A 26,046-nucleotide genomic window follows, 5' to 3' on the forward strand; every position below is an offset into this window, starting at 1 on the left:
TCTTTAAGAGATATTGCAAACTGACAAGGTGTTAGAAATGGAACATATTGTTTTTCATAGATGTTTCTTTAAGCAAAATTATGTTTACGCCATTTTGTCCCAGACGAATTACAACAACAATAATGCATAAACAAGCTTCAAGGCTATGCTACGACTCTTTCAGTACGTAATATACTGTGGTAACCTTAGTAGATAAGGACATTTAGACTTTAAGATGCCATCTTGAACTAAGTCAGGAAAATTTCCATGACGTATACACCCTTTAGTTATGGCCTTGTATGTTTGCCAAATTAAGGGAGGTCCTAAAATGAATAAAGTAAAAGAAGTGTTACTTTTTCATATATGAACTACGGTGACCCTAAAATGGAGACACCTAAGGTATAAATAATTGTACTTTTAAAATGTTAAGACCGAGGAGAGACTTGGAGACAGACGCGGCTCCATCTTAAAATGACAGAGAGGCTGACATGATGACATGTTCAGAAGGGTATGTTAACCTATAAATGATATTTGCAAGCATTTAGTTTAATCTTATAAACTCTGCTATAATGGATTTTATAGGTCTATATTTATATTTTTATATAATAAATATCTAAAAGACAGAACTATTGCTTCCAAGACAATCCTTATTTTATATTGTATTCTCGCTTTTATATTCTCTACTCACTGATCCGCGGGGGAGCAGCTACACAGCACAGAGAGTTCAGACAGCAGCTCCCAGTCTGCAGACATACTACAGCTCAGGGAAGCGAAGGATGGGGGGTGGAGGGGAAACGCAGCAGGGAAACATGGGGACACTGAGACACTAGGGGACACTGTGAGACATAGGGACATTGGGAGACACATTGGGACATAGAGACACTAGGGACACAGTGTCTCCATGTCTCCCAGCCAATGTTCCTAGTGTCTCAGTGTCCCCACGGCTCCCAGTGTCCCCTAGTCTCCCAGTGTTTGTGTCTCCATGTTTCTCAGTGTCCCTAGAGTCTCATTGTCCCCATGTCTCCCAGTGTCCCCAAATATCTGTCTTCCAGTGTCCACATGTCTCCCAGTCAGTGTCCCTAGTGTCTCAGTGTCCCCATGTGTCCCTAGTGTCTCAGTGTCCCCATGTCTCCCAGTGTCCCCATGTCTCCCAGCCAATGTCCCTAGTGTCTCAGTGTCCCCACGGCTCCCAGTGTCCCCTAGTCTCACAGTGTCTGTGTCCCCATGTCTCTCAGTGTCCCTAGTGAACAGTGTTCCCATGTCTCCCAGTGTCCCCAAATATCTGTCTCCCAGCTAGTGTCCCCAAATTTGTCAGTGTCCCCATGTCTCCCAGTGTCCCCAAGTGTCTCAGTGTCCCCATGCCTCCCAGCCAGTGTCCCTAGTATCTCAGTGTCCCCATGTATCCTAGTGTCTGTGTCCCAATGTCTCCCAGTGTCTGTGTCCCCATGTCTCTGTATCCCTAGTGTCTGTGTGCCCATGTCTCCCAGTGTCTCCATGTCTCCCAGTGTCCCCATGTCTGTATCCACAAGTGCCCCCCATTTCTCCCAGTGTCCCCAAGTGTCTCAGTGTTCCCTGGTGTCTCAGTGTCCCATGTCTCACTGTGTCCACATGTCTCTCAGTGTCGCCTAGTATCCTAGTGACAAGGGAAACACTGAGACATGGGGACAGGGGGAGAAATGAGGACACTGGGACACTAGGAGACTAGGGGACTGGGCAACATGGGGACACGGACACTTTGATACATAGGGATACTGATGCCAGGCTGGCCTTCCAATTCTTTGGACCGACATGCCCCCTTTTTGGGCATGTTCGCCCCTTTTGGTAGTTCTGGTCATGTGATTCGCGTCAGTGGGCCACACTTTTACCCCGCCCATTGACTTTCTGCTTCGCTGTTAGGGGGTATGGATTTACTTGAAAGATGAAAGCATAAATTAGAGAGAGATTAGCATAGAGTATGTGTTTTCTTAAAGCTGCATCCTTTGAGTTTCCCTTCAACACCATCTCCATCAGATACATGACGCTTGGGAGGTATAACTGTTTTAGTGTTTTTGGTCGATAAGATTCTGTAATTAGGCCCATCATAATTTTCAGCACCAGGCCCACTGGGCTCTTAATCTGGCCCTGGATACGGTATCTATTACTCATCTAGAGTCTATCTTTCTATTGATGCTGTTACTGGCAGTAGTAGTTTTGGTGGGGATTACTATGTGCGATCTTTCTCTTAAATCCCTTTATAGGATTCCTTTATGGACATGAAAGAGGCAACCTCTCAGACTGAGATATGGCTGCTCTGCTACTATAAAACACAGCAGGAATCAGTGGAACAGTAGTGGTAGTAGCGGTGACCAGGGACGGACTGGCCCACTGGGAGACCGGGAAATTTCCCTGTGGGGTACGGGAACTATGGCCAGGCGGGCAGCCCTAACGATTACGGACAGCTACTGAGGAAGCTCATACAAGAGTGAAACGCGTTTAGCTGGAGTTTGGACTTTTATACTTGGACTTTCTATCATTTAGCTTGTATGCTTTTGAGAAGTCTAAATATTGTTTTTACTATTATTTTTTATCTCTACAATAAATCGTTATTTTTTTTTATATTAGTCCATATAGTCCTTTCTAGCCTCCAGGAACACTATGTGGGGAATGCTATCCCAATAAATTAGCATATTGCCAACAAACCTCAGAGCCAGGAATTCAAGGCTCTGTCTAAGGTGAGCATAATCATTACTATCTCACTATTTTGTATACACTATCTGTACAATACCACCTATGAGGTTCTCTCTCTCTGCTTGTTCCATATCTTCGGGAGACCATCGTTTGGGATAAAGGGGTGTGTTGCTGCCTCAAGAGCAAAAAGGAGTCACTTACGGAGCCAATAGCTTATAGGCTCCAACCCACGTGAGTGGTTTCAACCAATTGCTACTATTATTCATTTTTTATTTTTGTAAACCATCTGCACTATATTCTCTCTTTTTGTTGTTTTACTTTGTATGTACATTTGGACACATTGTATCACTATGTTGGAGGGGTGAGTATACCCCCTCATTATTTATATTAATATTTATTATAGCGCTCCAATCGCTGGTATATTGTGTATACCTTTTTATTCTTATATTTAGCCCTAACGATTAGCCAAGAGAAAATCAGATCCTTCCCTTTACTCCACCTTTTACAGGGTGAAACAAATTGAACAACTGAATAAATGTAACAAATCAATTCATTCAAGTCAACAGACTTTTTTTGTTTGTTTGTTTTTGTTATCTGTGAACCGTTTTGTTCACTCTTAATTCGAAAAAACCCTGATGTCTCTGAAAAATTAATCTGAAAGCAAGTGTGCATGCCTTGAGGAGAGCCATGTGATTGTTTGTACGTGTCTTCAGTGAAATATAACCCAGCCAGTCAAAGTGCTACACAACAGCTCTTAACCGTTTCAATTAGCCTTTAAGAGTAGTAGAGAAATAACAAAGTTTTAATACAAATTCCAATTGAAAGTCACAGTTGGCCAACTCTGCAAGACGCAATTACACAGTTTCATTTGTCATGACTTTGAATTGATGCCAGAGACTGTGTCATTGAATATCCTTGTTTTTTAGGATTGTGTAGCATAGACGTAAGCCCAGTTACATTGTCAGCATTATATATGGTACAGAATAGGCACACACATTGCATTATTATGTCTATTATGAATCCCCAGTATATTACCTTAAAGGGACACTTCACTGTCCAATTACAAAAATAAGTAGAAATCACATTTTAGTAGATGTACCCCAATGAAATCAGGCATTTTTTCATAGTATCATCTAGTATAGCTAAAAACTGCTTGTAAAAGCTGCAGATCCTTTGTCGTCTGTCTTTACAAGCCCTCCCCTTCTAACCCCGCACAGACTTTCTGCGGCTGTCCAATCACAGACTTCCCAATGCAGCTCAATGAGAAGTCTTTGCAAGTGCAGGTGCTCTGGGCAATAGCTGCCTCTTGAGTTTAGCTCCACTGAGCTAACCAAACCAGGAAGTAACAGACCAGTTGTCTCAATGACATCCAGAGGGTGTAATGAGGTTGATTTGTAAAAGTTAAATATAAATGTCAGGAGTGCTGAATGGTGTAGGTCTAACACAATTACCACTTAATGTCATAAATACAGGGTGCTTTATGGTATATCCCTATTACCTTACTAGGTACACATTAGAAACTACACACAAACACCATAACACGCCTACTTAATCAAAATAGTTCTTTATTGATACACACTAAATATGCAATGTGTAAACACTAATCTATAGAGATCAATTTCATCTAGGCTGTAAGCCTGTTTGAGCAGGGTTCTCATCTACCTATTGTTCCTGTGTCACTGTGTAATTGTCTCATGTATTATAAATCCCCACACCCTTCCCCCACCTTTCATATTATTGTAAAGCGCTGCAGAATTAGTTGGCGCTATATAAATACCAATAATAATAATATGCAGATAAGACAACATACAAACAAGTACATACAGAAATACATATGGTTAGAAATATGTTAAAGGATAGATAAATCCCAAAACAGTCCTCAAGACCCACCAACACTCCAGGTTGTCAGTATCTCCATTGGAATAAAACAGGAAAATATATAAATCCTGGAGTGTTGGTGGGTAATGAGGACTGGTTTGGGAACCAATGCTCTAAATCCTATTTTTTACCTTCAAAATAATGGCAAGAAAGTGGAGGAAGCAAGACCCTTGTCTTGAAGAAGGCAGCTAGCTGATACATTAGGGTTGTGATCTCCACCCTCTGGGCATTATTCTTTATGGTAACACTTTTGGTCTAGATAGGTTATTTATCTTCTGAAATATTTATAGCCATGTGTATTTCTATATGTACTTGTTTGTGTGTTGTTTTATCTACATAAGGACTTCATAGACTAGTGTCTACATATTGCACATTAATTTTTCATGTTTAAGAGAGTCAATTACAACTGAAATCTTCACTTTTTGTAAAATAGAAGAAAAAAAAGAGGACACAATCCAGAGTGCCCCTTTAATAAACAATTCATACACTATGTGTCTAACTAGCCTTATACAAATAATGTAAAATAGATTTAAATATATTCGAATTGTTCTGTTAATTGTTTCATTGACGTGTTTATTTGGTTTGTATGAAGAATAGAATCCTGCCATACTGTTATGCACTATGCAGATGCTATTCTGATACACACTTGCAGTGGATTGGTTTAATCACTGGCCTGGGCCAGATCATCACCTCCCAAAGGGTCTGAACGCAGGGCTTTAAATGACTGTAATGAAGAATATCTAGGACACATTTTACTTGTATTAATTCAAAGAAGCTTTATTAAGCAGTAAAGTCACCAAGAAACTTCACAAAGGAGTTTAAAAAAACAGGTAATATACACTGTCTTGAGCTTTCAAAATAAATATTTGAACTTGATATACAGCCCAATTTATCGAACATATTCTGCCCCCTCTGTCCGCTACCCCCCCCCCACCCCCCCCCAAACCCCAACCCCACTTAGCATGACACTGGAAGAATATCCCTTGAGTGTGAACACCTTCTTCGAAGCACTTTTCACGGATATTTCATGCAAATTAAATGTATTTTTCACGAAAATCATGGATGCCCTCTTTGGATTGTCCAAGTTACAAAAAGAACTTAATGGTGTACTAGCAAAACCGTTAATGGATTTATTTAATCAATCATTGTTAACGGGAGTAGTCCCAGAAGATTGGAAATTAGCGAATGTTGTGTCAATGGAGTATATTTGAAGCAATGTCTTGTTACCAGTGGGGTACCTCAGGGATCTGTACTTGGACCTATTCTCTTCAATATTTTTATTAGTAATATTGCAGAAGGTCTTGATGGTAAGGTATGTATTTTTGCTGATGATACAAATATTTGCAACAGAGTTGATGTTCCAGGAGGGATAAGCCAAATGGCAAATGAAATAGGTAAACTAGATAAATGGTCAGAGTTGTGGCAACTGACATTTAATGTGGATAAGTGCAAGATGATACACCTTGGGTGTAAAAACTCAAGGCCAGTGTATATTTAATACAGTCCTAACCTCAACATCTGAGGAAAGGGATTTAGGGGTAATTAGTTCAGATGACTTAAAGGTAGACAGACAATGTAATAGAGCAGCAGGAAATGCTAGCAGAGGGATATTGGTACTTTGGAAAGAGTTCAGAGAAGGGCTACTAAACTGGTTTATGGATTGCAGGATAAAACCTACCAGGAAAGACTAAAGGATCTTAACATGTATAGCTTGGTGGAAAGACGAGACAGGGGGGATATGACAGAAACATTTAAATGCATAAAGGGAAACAACACAGTAAAAGAGGAGAGTATATTTAAAATAAGATAAACTACCACAACAAGAGGACATAGTCTTAAATTAGAGAGGCAAAGGTTTAAAAATAATATCAGGAAGTATTACTTTACTGAGAGGGTAGTGGTGATGCATGGTGAGCATGGTAACCCCTTCCCGCCGTAACGGCTTTAAGCCCTGGAGCGCCCGGGATACTTACCTTCCCGGCGCTCCGCTTCGGGAGGACTGCCTCACAGCCCAGGCAGCCCCCCCACGGCAAATCAGGCCCCCTATAGCTGGCTGTGGATCTGCCAGCAGGGGGACTGTCTAAAATATTAGACAGTTCCCCTGCTGGTAGGTAGTGTAAAAAAAAAAATGAAACATGTTATAAAATAAAATAAATATTTTTATATATATATAATATATGTATATATATTATATTTGTGCTCGGAATTTAAATACGTAATGAATAGTAACTGTGAGCAAAGTTGGTTGTGGTGTGCCGAAAAACCAACGTACGAGTGGGCCTGTAAATAAAAGAGGGCCCACCAAGGAGAATGTAATTATAACAGGGTGTAGGTGGGTGGGAACAATCAGCTGAACAGCAGAGGTGAGTAGGGGCTGAGAGTTTAAGTAGGGGACTTACTCCTCCCACAAATTCAGGCCTCCACAAGTTCAGGCCTTTTAACTTGTGCTCGGAATTTAAAAACGTAATGAATAGTAACTGTGAGCAAAGTTGGTTGTGGTGTGCCGAAAAACCAACGTACGAGTGGGCCTGTAAATAAAAGAGGGCAAAAGATAAATTTGAGAAATACACACTTTATTGCATTTTTTTACAAAACCAAGTTCCTAAAAGCTTGGCGAAGCTCTTTCTCTGGCTGTGGAATATATGCCGTATATATGGAGGATTTCCACCGTCCCAGTCTCTTGATGATATGGACCGGTGTGTTAGTGCTAGAGGCTGCAGAGGCGGCTCCTATACGGAAGGAGTGCCCAGAGAATGTCGTCGGGTTGTGTCCGAGCTTAGCTAACAAAATTCTGATATGAACCATCAATTTAGCGGTGGTTAACGGGTGCCCTTGTAGTGTTAAGAGCGGAGAGTCCTGTGGGTGATCATGCAGAGATGACCGTAGGTGATCTAATACTTTTACCGGACACCAGGCATTATCAGTAGGGAAGAGAGGAATTATAGTAGGATGTAGTGATTGGTTGGTTTTAGTTGTAGGGATCGAAAGTTGGTAGTGATCCTCTATCTTAGTGAGGTGTGATATTTTAAGACTTAGCTTTATATCTCCTTGGCAAATTACGGTGAACTCTCTAGGTCTGAGAAAACCGTAGAAAGCGAGATATATAGCAGATTTAATCACCGTATTAGTGCCGATGTCGAATGGAGCTGTGTCAAGGAGATTGCTAAGTGACCTGAAGATAGGCCCATCTATAGGTAATCTAATGGTAGAGAGTGGAGGTGAAACCTTAGTTATACCTTTCAAAACCTTTTTGATGGGATATGAAGAAAGGAAAGGCGTGTTGTTAGGGAAAAGGGTGAGGCTGTGGTGCTGGACCCCCGTGAGATAGAGTTTAATGGTGTTGTGGGATAGTTTTAGATGTAGGTGGCAAAAGGAGGCAAAAGCCACCATGGTTTGAATAGAGAAGTCACCTTGTAGACCGAACTCTGCAGTGAATTTATTAAATATATTAAGTGCCCTATTGTAAGTGATAGCCGTGTTTGGTGATAATGCTTGGTGAGTGAGTGCTCTAGCGTGGTTCAAGAGTGTGCTTAATCCAGGATTAGCTCGTGGAACCGTGGTGTCCTGGATGGTTGTAGGTGAGCCGTTGGGAGTGCCTGAGAAAATGCCTGAAATTGAGAACGAGAAAGAGCGTCAGCGGCCGTGTTGTAAATCCCCGGGATGTGAAAACAAACTAAGTGAAACTGGCCGGATGCTGCCAACCAGGTCAGCTTGCGAATCAGCCGCATGATGGTTAGGGAAGATGATCGCCCTTTGTTCACGATTTCGCAAGCTGCCGAGTTATCAGAGTAGCATTTGACTGCCTTGCCAGACCAGAGATGACCCCAGGTGTGTGCGGCCGCCACAATGGGATAGATTTCAAATAAAGCTGAGGTCTCTCTGAATCCTGGCAAGGCATCCGTCTCAGTGGGCCAATGGCTCCTGAACCAGTGGTTCCCGAAAATGGCTGCAAAACCGGTATTGGCTGCTGCGTCTGTGTGGATGATGGGTGAAGAGGTGGAGAGAGGGGGAATAAACATGGAGATTCCATTCCAGTCTTTCAAAAACTTCCCCCACATAGCTAAGTCAGCCATGGCGTGGGGGTCCAAAGAAACTGTGCCAGAGTCCGGAACTCCGTGCATCAGGCAAAGAAGTCTGGATATGAAAGATCTTCCCTGCGGAATGATGCGCATGGCAAAGTTCAGGGATCCGAGAAGGGACTGAAGTTCCTTCCTAGTGCAAACATCATTCCGCAGGAACAAGTCTATTTCCCCTCTCAAACGTGCCAGTTTGTCGTGAGGGAGGCTAGCTCTGAGGTTAATCGAGTCCAGTTCTATCCCCAGAAAGGTCAATTTGGTTGTGGGGCCTATAGTTTTGGCTGGGGACAAAGGGACTCCAAGTGTGGCAAATAGTGCAGTAGTGCTTTTGATTGATGTGGGTGATGGTGACCCTGGCTCTATAAGTAAAAAGTCGTCGAGGTAGTGGATAACGGAGTGACACCTGGTGATGTTCAGGAGCAGCCAGCACAACGACTCTGCGAAAATGTCGAACAGTTTGGGGCTGCTACGAGAACCGAAAGTGAGTCGTGTAGAGAAGTAGTATAGATCACGCCATTTAATACCGTGTAAGTGCCAGAGTGAGGGGTGCATGGGTAGTAATTTAAAAGCGTTAGTAATGTCCGTTTTGCTAAGCCAGGGTCGGTTACCAGATGAAATTATGGAATGTATGGCGTCGTCGATGGTTACGTATTGAAGTGAAAATTCGTCTGCTGGAATGAGTGCGTTTATGCTAGGAACAAAAGAGGAGTGCGGTGCCGATAAATCAATAATGAAACGTTTTTTATTAGAATATTTGTGAGTAGCGATGCCAATGGGGTTAGTGCGCCAGGAGGAAAATGGTGAAGAGGTGAAGGGGCCTATCATAAACCCGTTGGTGATTTCTGAGGCAATGAGGGAGTCTGTGGAGACTGGGTCTAAACGTGCAGACTGTAGATTAGGTCATTCTAATGTACCTGGGGGAATGGCAACTATACCCGTGAGAAACCCTTTAGTGAACCCTGTGGTGAGATAATCTACCAGATGCCTGCTAGGGTGAGACCTTAGATAAAAAACCAGGTTGTCGATGTTTATGTCGGTTAGTCATTTGTTTGGTGACAACCTGGCTGGACACATGGTCTTAGTATGTGCCCTGAAACATATGGAGCAGATGTGCAATAATCTACAGGCGCTGAAACTGCAGGAGCCTGCGTTAAAGTTATTGCACACCTGCGCCTTCCCTAGAAAGGAGATGGGCCTACCTAGCTTATCCCGAAGACCACCTGATGACCTGCTGTAGGGGGTGAAAGTAGAGTGAGGTGTGAAAGAGTGAGAGGTGGGTGTGGAGGTGGTGGGATCTGCTTCGACTGGACATAAGTCCGCCATGTGGGATGTCGAGTTGCATATGGCACAAGCCGGGGGCCTGAGTCCAGCGAAGTGGCGACAGAACAATTCAGTGTCCATCTGACCCCAGTTCATTTTGATATTGAACTGTTTTAGATGGGTCGCCGCCTTCGCTGACACTGACTTGTGGTAGTCATAGAACGAGGAGCCCCGTACTTGATGCCTAGATCCACCACCTTGTGTAGATAAAGGTCTAACTCCTCTCTCCTGTGGGGTTACACTGTGCAAATAACATCTCTATATATCCCGAAGGCTATCACAAACTGTGGGATTGACAATTTTTTATTAAGCCTGGGATCCCTCGTCTTGAGTACCACAGAAATGTCGCCATAGTTGAAGGCCTTGTTCTCAAGAACATCCTGGGAGGCTATGAGCAGAGACACCAGACACACGTCCTTCCCGTCTAAGATATCTTTCTTGATAGAGTCAGGGACGGAGTGTGCTGGTGACTCAAATGGTGTAATGGCTGTGCCTGGTGCTAGGGGGGGGGGGGGTATGGGAGGGCATGTAGGTATGATGGGTACAGCCGTGATAGGAGCTGGGATTATCGTGATAGGGGCTGGGACTATCTTGATAGGAGCTGGGACTACCGTAGTAGTACCTGGGGAGGAGATGGCGCTCTCCACCTTGGATAGTCTGTTATTGAGGGCCTGAAGATTGGCCAAGATCTCTGCCAGGGTATCCTGGTTGGACGTGCTGTAGCTTGGTGGTAGTCCTTGAGAGCTAGGGCCTGGCCTAGGCTCGGGGGCTTGGTGGGTCAGTAGCCTATAAAGTTCAGCCTTTCTGGCTGTGGCCGGGAAGGGGATTCCCCTGAGCCTAAGTTCGGCCCTAATTTTGGGAATAGTCCATGCTCTCAAGGACGTGGGGGTTGAAAGGGTGAGAGAATCGCTTGGAGACTCGGGTCTGGTTGGCGTGAATGGTATATCTTCAGTCAGTTCTTCGGTTGGCATGGGTTCTTGGGACATTCTAAAAAGGAAATGATTATGCGAAGATACATTAGTGAGGGAGTACGGAAGTTTGGGGTGTGTGGGGGGTGAGGTAAATGGAAGAACTGGACTGTAATGCTAGATGCCGAAGTGAAGAGTTTAACTGTTGAATGTTTTGGTAGGTGAGGCCCTGCTAATGCCAAGTGGCGGTGAGAGGCTCTACCTATGATTTGGCTTATGACGTGATTGCCACAGACGTGGTGGCGGGGTGTTGGCCTCTCGGTGACAGTAAAGAAAGATCAAAACGTGTGGCCGTGACGGGTGAGGCCCTGACTAGAGCCCTATAGTAGGGCATGCAAGGCTTCTAACTATGATTTGGGCGTGGGGCCGTACCTCCGTGTTGAGGTGGGGCGGGGATGGATGGCCTCGCAGGATAGGATTAGGACTAATAGGGTGAGCTTAAGGCGTAAGGCCTAGACCCTGTAGCCAGTTCGATTGTATACTAAGGGTATAATGCGTGGCCTGGAGTGGTGTGTGGATACCAACCTTAACTGGACGCAAATGGTTTCTGGAACCTTTTAGGCAGATTAAGTGTAGTGAGTCTTGTCGTCTAGTTGTCCTCGTTGAAGAATCCTGGGAATTTAAGAAAGATGTTGATGTATTTATACGTATCGTGGTGGCGTATGATTTGTTTTCTTTTTGATAGGGGCGGCATGCGTGATCCTGCGTTGAGGGATCTGGAATGTTTATGGAGTTTGATTGGGATGATTTTTGCTATTTTTAGAGAAGGCTGAATGAGGCCTAGGGTTGGAAAATGGACGTATTTGGGAAGGGCGTAAGTACCTGAAGGTATGGCTGAGTACCGGGTCAGGATTTGGTGTATGTTCCAGAGCCTGGAGGCCGTATGACCGTATGTCTGGATAGAAAAAATAAAATAACGAGATTAACGTATCGTGGGCGTAAGCTTTTGAAAAAGCAGAAAGGAGATGATGAGACTACGTGAGGTCTTGTATGAAGATTTGTAAGTAGAAATTAGAGGACTATACCTTGGTAGGACGTACAGAAATTTCGTATGGACGTAGTAGGTTACCAGTGTAGACCGGTGGAAGCCTAGGTTAAATTCAGGAGCTTAAGGATTGACTGAACAAAATATACATAGTTAACAACAGGTGCGATGGTATGTAATGAATTTTGTATTTTTATTTTTATATATTTAAATGAATTTTACTTAGACCGTGAAGACAAAGAGTGATAAAATACCGTACCTGTTCCTGTAAAGAAAAAGGCCTTGAAACTATCAACTTTAGCTCAGAAAGTGAGAAACCGAAGTATTCTGTAAAGTCAAAAATATGTGGCGGCGTGATTATATGAGAAATGCTTTAGTACATGTGTTTAATGTTCCGGGTGTATTTACTGTTTAGACAAAGCATTTATTAGTATATGTGTCGTTTTACAGAAAATTTAGGAGATATGTAGCGAGCCGTATATTTTATAATAGTAGTGGGAGTATTAAGGTTAGTAAAATGAATATTGCTGTCTAACATTGATAGAAAATCGAAAAGGCTGGTATTTAAAATGAGTAAAATATATAACACTAAACAGACGAGTAGGTATTAAATAGTAACCTGATGTAGAATTATTTAAAATAGACCTAAATGCATACAGTAGCCTATTTAAATAAGATCTAATCGCATATGTGTAGGAGCGTCGTGTTTGTACTTAACATAAATGAAATAAGGTGGTCCTGGGTGACCGCACGTAAAGAGGGGTATACCGGTAATATTATTGTGTACATGGAATCATAAGCTAAGTCGTAAATAACGTATGAATATGTAAACGATAAGTAAACGATAAGTAAACGCTATGTAAACAATATGTAAACGATATGTAAACGATGAGAAAAAGTACCGGTGCGAGCGTTGATTAGTTTAAACGAGCATGTAATAGTGTGATTAAGTTTAAAGGGAGCCTACCCCCACGTTTTTAGGCCCGAACGGCGGGAAAATAGCGGAACGCTATTTCCTTCGCCTAACTCACGAGTACGTGCCGGTGTTGAGACCGGAAGCCGGGTACCTCGACCGGAAAACGGCTTGGAGGCTACGAACGGACGGAGGGCTTGTTCTGAACGTCTGTCTGCTGGAAACACGAGAAAAATTCTGGCGGGAACCGGAAGTGCTGGTTGCTATGGGGACCAAACAATCAGCTGAACGGCAGAGGTGAGTAGGGGCTGGGAGTTTAAGTAGGGGACTTACTCCTCCCACAAATTCAGGCCTCCACAAGTTCAGGCCTTTTAACATATAATATATATGTATATTATATATATTTAACGTCATACATAGTGTATTTTAATAGTAATATAAGTACATATATTAGTATTAAAATACACTTAGAATGACGTTACATATATATATAATATACATATATTATATATATAGTAGATATATACACATATATTATATATATAAATACGTATAATTACAATAATAAATAAATAAAATAATAAAATTAATAAATAAAATATTGAAACAAAATTTTATATAAATTATATATCCATATGTAATTTCATTCTAACTGTATTTTGTTATTAATATATATATATTGGTAACAAAATACACTTAGAATGACATTCTATATATATCTATCTATATATAAAATGCAAATAACCGCAAATATATATCTATAGATAAATACATATAATTACATAAAAGATTACATTAGTATACACGTAGAATTTAAATACCTATAAATGCATATATATTAAAATTCTACGTGTATATTTAAGTAATCTTTTAACATAATTAGGTGATTTGATTAATTAAAATTTTATTGACATACCTGACAACACAGGGAGAAAGTGCAGAGAATTTAATTCGCAAGCACTATATTTGACCCTGTAACTCTCCAAGACAACATAAAACCTGTACATGGGGGGTACTGTTTTACTCGGGAGACTTCGCTGAACTCACATATTAGTGTTTCAAATTGGTAAATTGTATTACAATGATGATATTTTAAGTAAAAGTGATGTTTTTTGCATTTTTTACAAACGAACTGCACTTTATGGACTATATTATTGTTGTAATATGTTTTACTGTTTTAAAACACTAATATTTGTGTTTAGTGAAGTCTCCCGAGAATAACAGTACCCCCCATGTACAGGTTTCATGGTGTTTTGGAAAGTTAGAGAGTCACATATAAGGCTTGCATTTAATTTTTTTGACATTGAAATTTGCCAGATTGGTTATGTTGCCTTTGAGAGCGTATGGTAGCCCAGGAATGAGAATTACCCCCATGATGGCATACCATTTGCAAAAGTAGACAACCCAAGGTATTGCAAGTGGGGTATGTCCAGTCTTTCTTAGTAGCCACTTAGTCACAAACACTGTCCAAATATTCATTTTTTGCTTTTTTAACACAAAAACAAATATGAACGCTAACTTTGGACAGTGTTTGTGACTAAGTGGCTACTAAAAAAGACTGGACATACCCCACTTGCAATACCTTTGGTTGTCTACTTTTTCAAATGGTATGCCATTATGGGGGTAATTCTCAATCCTGGGCTACCACACCGTCTCAAAGGTAACATTACCAATCTGGCAAATTTCTATTTGAAAATGGAACGTTCTATATTTGACCCTGTAACTTTTCAAAACACCATAAAACCTGTTAATGGGGGATACTGTTGTACTCGTGAGACATCGCTGATTACAAATATGTGCATTTTTGTGCAGTAAAACAGTATTATGACATTCACAGCTAAAATGTCGGAAAATACAAATTTAAAAAAAAAACCTTATTTTCTCACATTTTTTTTTATTTTATTCATAATGAATTATGTTCCATATATGAATAGTTAATGATAAATTAAAGCCCTGTTTCTCCTGAACAAAATGATATATAATAAGTGTGGGTGCATATAGTATGAAAGAGGGGAACTACGGGTGAACAGACATATAGCGCAAATTCCAGTTTTTGTTTACGTTTTGTTTTGATCAGAACGTGCACTATTGACTCCGTCCTGAAGGGGTTAAGCATGCATGGGATAGGCATAATGCTACCCAAGATAAGGCCAGATACTAATGAAAGTATTTAGAAAATTGGGCAGACTACATGCGCCTAATGGTTATCTGCCGTCACATTCTATGTTTCTATGTCCTCCTCATGTGGAGAATGCAAATATATATATATATATATACACACAATGATCAGCCACAATATTAAAACCACTGATAGGTAAAGTGAATAACATTTATTATAATGTTACAATGGCACCTGTCGAGGGGTGGGATATATTAAGCTGTAAGTGTACAGTAAGTCTTTGAATTTCATGAAAATAGTGTTTCACAAGGACCAAATTGTGATAGCTAGCATTCCCAAAACGGCAAATCTTGTGGGGTTTTCTCAGTATGCAGTACCAGGCTTATATGTTTGACTACTCAAATGATTCTGAGCCAGCCATGTTCATGATACAGTATTTTTGTGATATAATCCCCAATATGGGTAATTCTGGCAATAGAAGAAATCAGGAGAGCCAGACAAATCGAAAGATATAAATCCAGGGACTTATTAAAAAAAAGCAAAATGTAAGCATTAAAATGAAAGGAAAACAGTAAGCAAAAAAGCAAGAATAAATATATTTTGGACCTTTGTCTCCCCTTTGAGTTCTGAGGTCAGCTTTTGCATTGTGATGCAAATAAATGTCATGTTGTTACAGAACTGACTGTGTTTTTCTGTAGAACACTTGTAAGATTTTCAGTATAATTCAAAGTGGAAAAACAAAACGCAAAAATAAAGTAAAAAGACTGTCTTTGCAGCCTCAACTAACGCATTTCACCTTAAGTGAACCGTTTCACAGTGGTGTTTTCATAAAAACATAAATGTAAACTACATTAGGACTTTGCTAACAATACTAATTCAGATGTAAATTTAATGCCAAAAATTGTAGGCAAATGTATCTTCTTTTATTAGTTTACGTGCATTACTTTGTTCCATCATGTTCCATTTTAAATAGTAAATGGTCCTCCTGCCTCATCAAAGACAAGAGTAGAATATGTTTCACTTCCATATAAAAAATATCACCATATTCACTAAACATAAAATTGCAACAAATTGAAATTAGAAAAGCAAAAATATGTTGTCAAGGGCGCTTTCAGTACCAGAGTCACCAAACAGGGTGCTCTTTTGATGGGTGATGGAGGAGGTAGTAAGGCATTGAATAATACCTAGAACTTTAGGGAACCCCATGTACAGACGAAAACCACCATAATTGAAGGTGACCGGGACTTCCCACTCAGTGTTTTGGAACTCTGCGCCAGATCAGGGCATGCTCGCGGCCCGGTCAAAACTTAACATCCATACCATTTGGGCTAGATATCTTTGATTCGAGTGCTTTTTGGACAGAATGGGCACCAAGGAGAGAGCTTTCTGGGGATGGATTTGTTTGAGGATGAGGGCATGGGAACCCAGTTTATAATATAGATGTCAGGATCCCGCGGGCGGCTGCGAGGGGAGGCTGCAGTCCGCTCGCGGCACTCACCCTCCAGCCGTCCGCGGTCCCCTTCCTGCCATGTGTTCGGCGGGCGGCATCCTCCCAGCCACGGGTGCCGCCCGCGTCTTCTTCCGGGTCCCCCGGCGGCAGCATGCATGACGCTGCACGCTGGGAGACCGCCCAATTTGTTACACACCGGGGTCAGTCACCTGACCCGGCGTTAAAGGCACAGTGCCTCAATCACAGTGGGAGGTTTAGATATCTCCCACGTGTGATTGTTAATTCTGATTGGAAATTAGCCAATCAGAATTAACCTTCTGGTTTAAATACTTACCTTTCCTGTTCCTCCCTGCTCTGTTGTGGTCTTTGCTTTATAGTATTGATTCTGAACGTGTGCTTTCTGGTTACGTACTCTCTGGCTTGTTATACTGACTTTGTGACTTTCTCCTACCCTTTGACCTCGGCTTGTTTCTCGTTATTCTGTTTTCTGGTTCCCCTTACTCGGCTTGTCTCCTGGCTATTCTGTGTGTGCTCAACCCGGCCACTCTAAGGACCGGTACTGCACACTTTCTGTGTGTGTGTCTGTGTGTGTGTTAGCGTGTTGGGTTCCCCGAATCGTGACATTACAACAGGGCCATAATGAAACCTGCAGACATACCACAGCTCCTAGTTAATCAGGAGGCTAGAATGGATGGCTTGGACCACCGTATGGATCAGTTTGCTCAAGCTTTGCAAACCATACTGGCTCGTACTGCACACTTGCAGCCTGCCGTTCAGGAGGCTGCTGCTGCTGTGCCCGAGCCCATTCCCACTCCGGTACCCGTTCCTGCTCATGTAGTGCATATGACGCCGCCACAGCGCTACAGCGGTGACCCAGCATTGTGTCGTGGTTTCCTCAACCAAATCGACATCCATTTGGTGATGAATCCACGTTCCTATCCCACTGACAGATCTAAAATAGCCTTTTTGATAAACCACTTGTCAGGGAGAGCTTTAGCATGGGCTAATCCCATGTGGGAGAATGCTTCCCCAATGTCCTTTGCAGACTTTTTGACCGCTTTCAAACGCACATTTGATCAACCCGGTAGGGTTGCTTCTGCTGGCAAAGCTCTGCTTAGGGTACGACAGGGTAATAGATCTGTAGCGGATTACACTATCGAATTCCGCACTCTAGCAGCTGAAGTGGTTTGGAACAATGACGCCCTCGTAACAGCCTTTCAGGAGGGTTTGGCCGCTTACATACTGGATGAAATAGCATCCAGGGAATTGCCTGTTCTTTTGGATGATGTTATAGACTATGTGATCCTAATTGATAACCGTATTAGAGAGAGGCGTAGTCAAAGACGGCTGGATACACGGGTGTTACCTGCTCTACCCAGTACTGCATTACTAGCACTACCCGCTCCTAGGCCACCATCCCCTGAACCCATGCAATTAGGCGCTACAGGGTTAACTGAGGCTGAAAGAGCGTACCGTAGAAGGGAGGGGTTATGCCTTTATTGTGGAAAGAGGGGGCACCACTGTAATGCCTGCCCTAAGGTACAGGGAAACTACAGCACCTAAGGCCTAGAGAGGGGTCGGCCTCGGGTGTTATGACTTTGTCCCCTCATGTGTCCATCTCCAGACCGTTTATTACGGTTTCTCTTTTGGTCAATAAAACCACCATAACAACTAAAGCCTTGATCGATTCAGGTGCGGCAGACAACCTTATGGATGAGAACTTTGCCAAAACCGCAGCCTTGACTTTGATCCAAAAGGCCACACCCTTGGCCGTTGAGGCCATAGATGGTAGACCGCTTGAGAAACCTCTGGTAACCCATGAAACCCAAGAAATCATTATGTCTGTGGGTGCTTTGCACAAGGAAAGGTTAACCTTTAAAATAATTGACTCCCCTACTGCTTCCATCGTTCTGGGTTTTCCCTGGTTAGTTAAGCACAACCCGGTACTTGACTGGGGTTGTTTAGATATACTCTCCTGGGGGGAATCTTGTCAACGAGACTGTATGGCTCATGTACGTCCTGTTTGTTCACTCAATGTGCCCACGGCTAAACCACTTTCTGTTTCTGTCCCTTCTGTGTATGCAGACCTTGCATTGGTTTTTGAAAAAAGGGAGGCAGATAAACTACCCCCACATCGGGAGTATGACTGTGCCATAAACCTGTTACCGGGTACTATGCCTCCTAGGGGTAAGGTCTACCCTCTTTCTGAGAAAGAAAACCAGATCATGGAGGAGTACATACGGGAATCCTTAAGTAAAGGTTTTATTAGAAGGTCCTCTTCTCCTGCTGGTGCTGGTTTCTTTTTTGTGGCAAAGAAGGAGGGCGACTTGAGGCCATGTATAGACTACAGGGGTCTGAACAACATAATGATTAAAAACGCCTACCCTATCCCCCTCATCACTGAGTTGTTTGATCGTGTGAAAGGTTCTAAGTTCTTCACCAAATTAGACCTCAGGGGGGCTTATAACCTCGTCCGTATAAAGGAGAATGACGAGTGGAAAACAGTGTCTAATACGTGCAGTGGGCATTACGAATATCTGGTCATGCCTTTTGGACTGTGTAATGCCCCTGCTGTGTTTCAGGACCTCATAAACGATGTCCTTAGGGATCTTTTGCATGTCTGTGCCATGGTGTACCTTGACGACATACTTGTGTATTCCCCTGATTTGAAGTCACACCATAATCATGTTAGGATGGTGCTCAAGAAATTATTACAGAATGGACTCTACTGTAAGTTAGAAAAATGCTTGTTCGATCAAACCTCGGTGCAATTCCTTGGTTATATAATTACTGAACAGGGTTTCAGTATGGATCCTGCTAAATTGGAAGCCATACTGTCCTGGCCACTTCCCCAAGGACTTAAGGCTATCCAGCGTTTTATAGGATTTGCCAACTATTATAGGAAATTTATAAAGAACTTTTCACCCCTTATCTCTCCTATAACGAAGCTGACTAAAAAAGGTCTACACCCTAGGGTTTGGCTCCCGAAGCCCTTAAGGCCTTCGAAACTCTCAAGAAGGCATTTGCCTCTGCTCCAGTACTGCACCACCCTAATCCTTCTCTTCCCTTTGTTATGGAAGTAGACGCTTCTGAATCAGGTGTGGGAGCAGTACTGTCACAGAGATTATCGCATGACGAACCCCTCCATCCCTGTTGTTTCTTTTCAAAAAGGTTGTCCGATCCAGAAAAGAATTACGATGTTGGGAACAGGGAACTATTAGCTATTGTGTTAGCTTTTAAGGAATGGAGGTACTTATTAGAGGGTTCTAGACACAAAATCATGGTTATTACTGATCATAAAAACCTCTCCTATATAGCTGATGCGAGAAGGTTATCTGCCCGGCAGGCTAGATGGTCTCTATTTCTTTCACGTTTTCAATACGTTATTACCTATAGACCTGGTTGGCGTAATGCCAAAGCTGACGCTATCTCCCGACAGCATGAACCTTTAGAATTTGTTAACCTGACTCCTGTACCTATTGTTCCTGCGTCTCAGATAATAGCTGCTACCCATTGGGTTGTTTCATCTCCTTTTCTTGATAGTATTAAGACATACCAAACCCAAGCACCCCCTGAGACGCCAGCTGGTAAACTATATGTTAAAACAAAGGACAGAAAAAAGCTGTTTATTTCACACCGCCAAAACTGCTGGTCATCCGGGGGTAACCAAAACCTATAAGGGCCTCCTTCAACAGTTCTGGTGGCCTTCGCTTAAGCAGGACGTAGTAGATTTTGTACAGGCTTGTCGGGTCTGTACGCAGTGTAAGTCCCCTAATGTGAGACCCCAGGGTCTACTCTTGCCTCTGTCTAAACCAAAGAAACCATGGACCCACTTATCCATGGATTTCATTGTAGACCTTCCTCTTTCTGATGGTCAGACGGTGATTTTGACTGTGACGGATAGGTTCTCTAAAATGGCGCACTTCATTCCGCTTAGAAAGCTTCCTTCTGCGGTTCAGTTGGCTCAGGTGTTTGCCAAAGAAGTGTTCCGCTTGCATGGGGTTCCTCAGGATATCGTGTCTGACAGGGGTGCTCAATTTGTCTCTCGGTTTTGGAGGGGCTTTTGTGCTGAGATGGGGGTCTCCTTGTCGTTCACTTCCTCCTATCACCCGCAATCTAATGGTGCAGCCGAACGTGCTAACCAGTCTGTGGAATTGTATTTGCGCTGCTTCACCAATGCGCACCAGGACGACTGGTCTCACCTACTTCCGTGGGCTGAGTTTGCCAGGAATACGGTGTCTCACTCGTCTACTGGCTTAAGTCCTTTTGAGGTTGCTTATGGGTTTCGGCCTTCTGTCCTTCCCAGTGCGTTCTCCGACAAGGGAATGCCCGCCTTGGACCAGCACCTCGCCTCTTTGCGGAAGATGTGGGATCAGGTCCATGTTGCGCTGTCTCGTTCAGCAGCTGCTCAGAAGAGGTTTGCTGATCGCCGTAGGGTTGCGGCCCCTTCTTATATTCCGGGTGATAGGGTATGGTTGTCCTCCAGGAATCTCCGTCTCAAGGTTCCCTCGATGAAATTTGCTCCCAGATTTCTGGGTCCCTACAAGGTGTTGCGTAGGGTTAACCCCGTTTCCTACTCCCTTGACCTGCCTCCTTCCATGTGTATTCCGAACACGTTTCACGTCTCTCTTTTGAAACCCTTGCTGTGTAACCGGTTCTCTCGTCCCCTCGGGCGGCCCGTTTCCCCTTGCGCGGTCTCCAGTGACGTGTACGAGGTGGCTGCCCTTCTCGACTCTCGTGTTTCTAGGGGTCGGTTACAGTATCTGGTAGATTGGAAGGGGTACGGCCCTGAGGTGCGGTCTTGGGTTTCGAGCTCTGATTTGCACGCTCCCTCTTTGGTCCGCTCCTTTCATGTCCGGTTTCCTTTGAAGCCTTCTGCTTCCCGCCCTCCGGGCGGTCTTCGAGGGGGGGGTAATGTCAGGATCCCGCGGGCGGCTGCGAGGGGAGGCTGCAGTCCGCTCGCGGCACTCACCCTCCAGCCGTCCGCGGTCCCCTTCCTGCCATGTGTTCGGCGGGCGGCATCCTCCCAGCCACGGGTGCCGCCCGCGTCTTCTTCCGGGTCCCCCGGCGGCAGCATGCATGACGCTGCACACTGGGAGACCGCCCAATTTGTTACACGCCGGGGTCAGTCACCTGACCCGGCGTTAAAGGCACAGTACCTCAATCACAGTGGGAGGTTTAGATATCTCCCACGTGTGATTGTTAATTCTGATTGGAAATTAGCCAATCAGAATTAACCTTCTGGTTTAAATACTTACCTTTCCTGTTCCTCCCTGCCCTGTTGTGGTCTTTGCTTTATAGTATTGATTCTGAACGTGTGCTTTCTGGTTACGTACTCTCTGGCTTGTTATACTGACTTTGTGACTTTCTCCTACCCTTTGACCTCGGCTTGTTTCTCGTTATTCTGTTTTCTGGTTCCCCTTACTCGGCTTGTCTCCTGACTATTCTGTGTGTGCTCAACCCGGCCACTCTAAGGACCGGTACTGCACACTTTCTGTGTGTGTGTGTTAGCGTGTTGGGTTCCCCGAATCGTGACAATAGAATTGTGATTTGGCACTAAGGTGTCTGGCCACTAATAAAGTTATCTGGCCAGGTACAGACCTACCTAAGTACCAGGAATTGTGAAATCTCTTTTGTTTTCTTGGTGCCCCCCTGTTGGGAGCCCAGGTATAAAAAGGCAACATTCGTGACAATAACTCATTCTGATTTCACCCTGAAAATAAGCCTCGGCTAATGATTGGGGATGGGCTATAATCACTCTCAGAGCTAATCACTAAGGGGGAAAGGTGACCTTGGCGGTGACATCCAAGCTACTTGCGGATAGACCACCACTGAATTAGAGGTAATTAACTGTTTTTAGAATTTCTTTCTAACATCGAAGTATCCTTTTAATGCTCATTGACTCATTACTATTTGACTGCATAAATACATGTTGGCAATTAGCAAATGCTACATATATAATTGTACTACATGTATCATTTATATTAAATTAGCTAAATCTGCCTTTAGATATTTGTTTCTTTAAATATTGTATCTCTTAAACTGGCAAGTAAACCAATGTTTGTTGAATTGCCAATATTGTAAAGATTATAACCCTGGTGTGAAAAATCTACTTTACGAGATAAGGAATCACAAACAGAATCTTTATGGTTTTGAGATTAAAAAAAAAGAAAATTATGGAACTGCACATTACAAATGTCTGGCTCTTGTCCAAAGATTCTGTAAAAAAAATAAAATGTTCTACACAAATTATAGAAGCATTGAGAACAGCCTCTGGACAGCTCTGCAGCCTTGGGATGACGATAAATAACATGTCAGGCTATCTTAGATCATGCACTAATTTTAAGCTACTAAATCTCTAGAGAAGTTGGGTAACAAGATCTTTTACATGCCTAAGCTGTCTGCAATTAGAATACCAGAAGATATAGGGCATCTAATTGGAAAAAGTATATATATCAAGCAAATAAAATAAAATATATTAATAGCTGTTTTATACTGAAAAAAATCTAAAGTACTAAATCCCACATTGTACTCAATGTCATCCATACTGTCAAGGATCAAGCAATCTGTGAAAACACTTGGCTATAATTATATATGATACATCAGCAGATTCTTCATCTATGTTATGATACAGGGAGACTTGACCCACCTGCTAGGGAAAAATTTGTATTCTGAAGACATGCAATTTCAACTTCCAAAAGTCAATATGCTAATAATCACTTGTCTCTCTACTACAGAATGATGAATTATACCTGCCTTGATTTCAACTGATTTAGCAAAAAAGCTATTTGAACTCTATTTTCAGACATTGCATATTAGCTTCATGAAATAATGTACCATTTCTAAAAATATAATGTCGAAGCTACGGTTTAGCGCCAACAGATTCAGACAGCAATGTGAAATAGACTATTAAAAAGTGTTAAATGCAATAAAACTGGATATATATATATATTTTTTTTTATCCAGTCTATAGTGCATGTAGAGATACAGTGGGGAAAAAGATAAATTGAAATGGTTTCTCTCACTGAAGTTCAATGTCTCATTGTTATGGAACCTCCATAATGAAGAGGTGCTCCTACTTTTGTGTATATGGGGGTGAGGGATATTTTGTAAATCTGTAATAATAATCTGTATTCATGTTATAATTTAATTATTATCTATGTCTTTGATAAACTACCTGCCTAAACAAACAACATAAATTGTATCTTCTGAGAACACGGATCCAATATTTTCTCTTGGAAAAAGTATATGTACCACTAGGACAGCAGTAGGCAAACCTTGGCTATCCATAATTTGTGGACTAAATCTCCCCTGATGCTTTGCCAGAAATATGGCTGTAAGAGCATTATAGGAAATGTTGTCCACAACATCCGAAATGCTGAAGGTTGTCTAGCCCTGCTCTCAGATAAATAGCTTATGCGAGAATTTCTAGATATTTTCAGCTCAATGAGCCGCCAATACAATATGAGTTTGAGTGGCCTTTCACAATTTTTGGCGGTCACTATTGGCATGTGATGGGAGTCATAACCTGGTCAAAAAAGATTTCTGAAGACTACAGGTGAAAATGTAGATGAAAATAAGATTGGCAAGATTTGGCAAAACCATTTAGGCCACCATCATCCTCAGACAGCTAGTAGACTTACAAATAGAGGCATATTTTAAATATTTTTGTATAAGCTTTTCAAATGATTTAATAGTTTGGATAAACTTTTAAAATAATGTCATATTTTTATTATTTTTCTAATTAATATCTTGATTTTTATATATATATATATATATATATATATATATATATATATATAATTTTTTTATATTAAATATTTTGAAAAAAATTATTTTAAAAGTTTATCCAAAAATATTAAAATTGAGGCCAAAGTAAACAGCTTGGAGGAAATCATCATAGCAGGATCAATTCTTAAAAGAGTTCAGTAAGGCAATTCAGAGTATAAATTAAAGAGAGTGTGGCGAAACCGACCTCGCCACGTGTCCTTGGAGGGGGCTGATTGCCCGCCTCTTGCCTTTGGACTATGGACCAGACTTTATGGGAATGTGATACCCCAGATAGCCATACCATGGAGCCTATTCATATAATGAAAGACTATGGGAAAGACTTTAGCTCCATGGCAATTGTACTGTGTGAGTAGGATCTGCGCGCTATTCGGTAGTTTTGTGCGTGCAGATCCCAGCTATCTGGGGATAGGTGAAATGTCTGTGTGTTATGTGTAAATGTGACTTTATGTATTTTAAAGTGTTTTATGTTGTTTTGCAACCATGTGGTTAATGGAGTCTGCCTTTAGTCCTGGGTAATTGGATTACTTCTCCAATTAACTCCAGGGCAGAAGGGAGGAAACCAGGGTGCATTGTGGGGATGTTTTTCTGCCAGTCAGAAAGGAACAAAAGATACTTTTAGTAACTTTTGAACCCCTGGTCGGATTCATGCCATTTTTAATATGTTGTTCCCCTGAATGGATTGATTGTGGATATGTATTTTTATGTGAATGTGATGTATGGTTTTAAAGTTATGAAAGTTGTGTAAAAGTATATTTTACACTGTATGCATAATGGGATTATGTGTCACACTAAGGGGAGGGGATGTGTGGGAGGTAACATCTATGTCATTGGTTCTTTTATGCCTCCCCCTGGGTGTGGCCTGTATGTGTGAGTTGGAAATAAAAGCCAGGCTGGATGAGCCAGTCCAGAGTTCCTGTTTTACCCTCAAAGTGATGTGTCGTCTCATTATTGGGGGAAGGATTTATTGCATGCTGTTCCAGTTGACTGCTAGGAGTACAAGCCTATTCGTATGGTTCCTATTCAATGGTCTACAGCATTCATATGCTTGGGAGAATTTAAAGGTTTCTCGGATTCGGTGATTGTGGTGTCTGCCAGAGTGCTTGGAGTCCTCAGGAAGCGCTAGGAGCATCCATTAACGGAGGTACCAAGACGGGGTGCCAGGTGATCCGTTACATTGGTGGCAAGCGGTGGGATGGCGTCCTAGTGCGAGGTAAAGCAGCTCGGAGACACAGTACATTTGGATTTACAAATTGAGGGCGACGCTAGTGTGCCTACAGCGTCCCTGTCTACACAAAGATTTGGGAAAATGGGGTTCGTAGACCCCTGGGCAACACACACACCTGAGGAAGAGAGTGAATTAGAATGGAGAGATAATGCCCGGAAAGAATTATGGTACGATCCCCTGGAGGAAGTCCAGTATCAACGGCAGCAGCGCCTTCCTGGTGTCGCATACCAGTTGGAGGAACAAATGGCCTGGCGGATGCCACTTCTGGGAGATCAACCTGGAGGGCAGCGGGTAAGACAACTCGAGTACCTCGTGGAAAGGGAACTGAGCCTGGCACTGTGGTGGTGCACTGTCCAGCCAGAGACGTGGAGGGCAGAGGGCATCCAGCCAGAGGGGGAGAACTACACAAGCCCTGGCCTGTTGTGGAAAGCCTTAGTGGAGGATGTCGACTTCAGCAGTCCAGCAAAGTCACGGTACTGGGCTATCTTTCATTACCGAGGTGAGATGATACAGGGCCCGAGATCTATTGGACTGGGAGAAGACCTCCGCCGTTTCGCTGCCATGGAACGAGAGCTGGAGATGGACTATGTAGAACTATTAAATTCCTGCCAGCCGCAGAGCAGGGACGCAGACCGGGAAAACTGGGTGGCAGACCCAGACCTGCTAGCCTATAGC

The sequence above is a fragment of the Pelobates fuscus genome, chromosome 2 (genome assembly GCF_036172605.1).
Source record: "Pelobates fuscus isolate aPelFus1 chromosome 2, aPelFus1.pri, whole genome shotgun sequence".
NCBI classification, from domain to species: domain Eukaryota; kingdom Metazoa; phylum Chordata; class Amphibia; order Anura; family Pelobatidae; genus Pelobates; species Pelobates fuscus.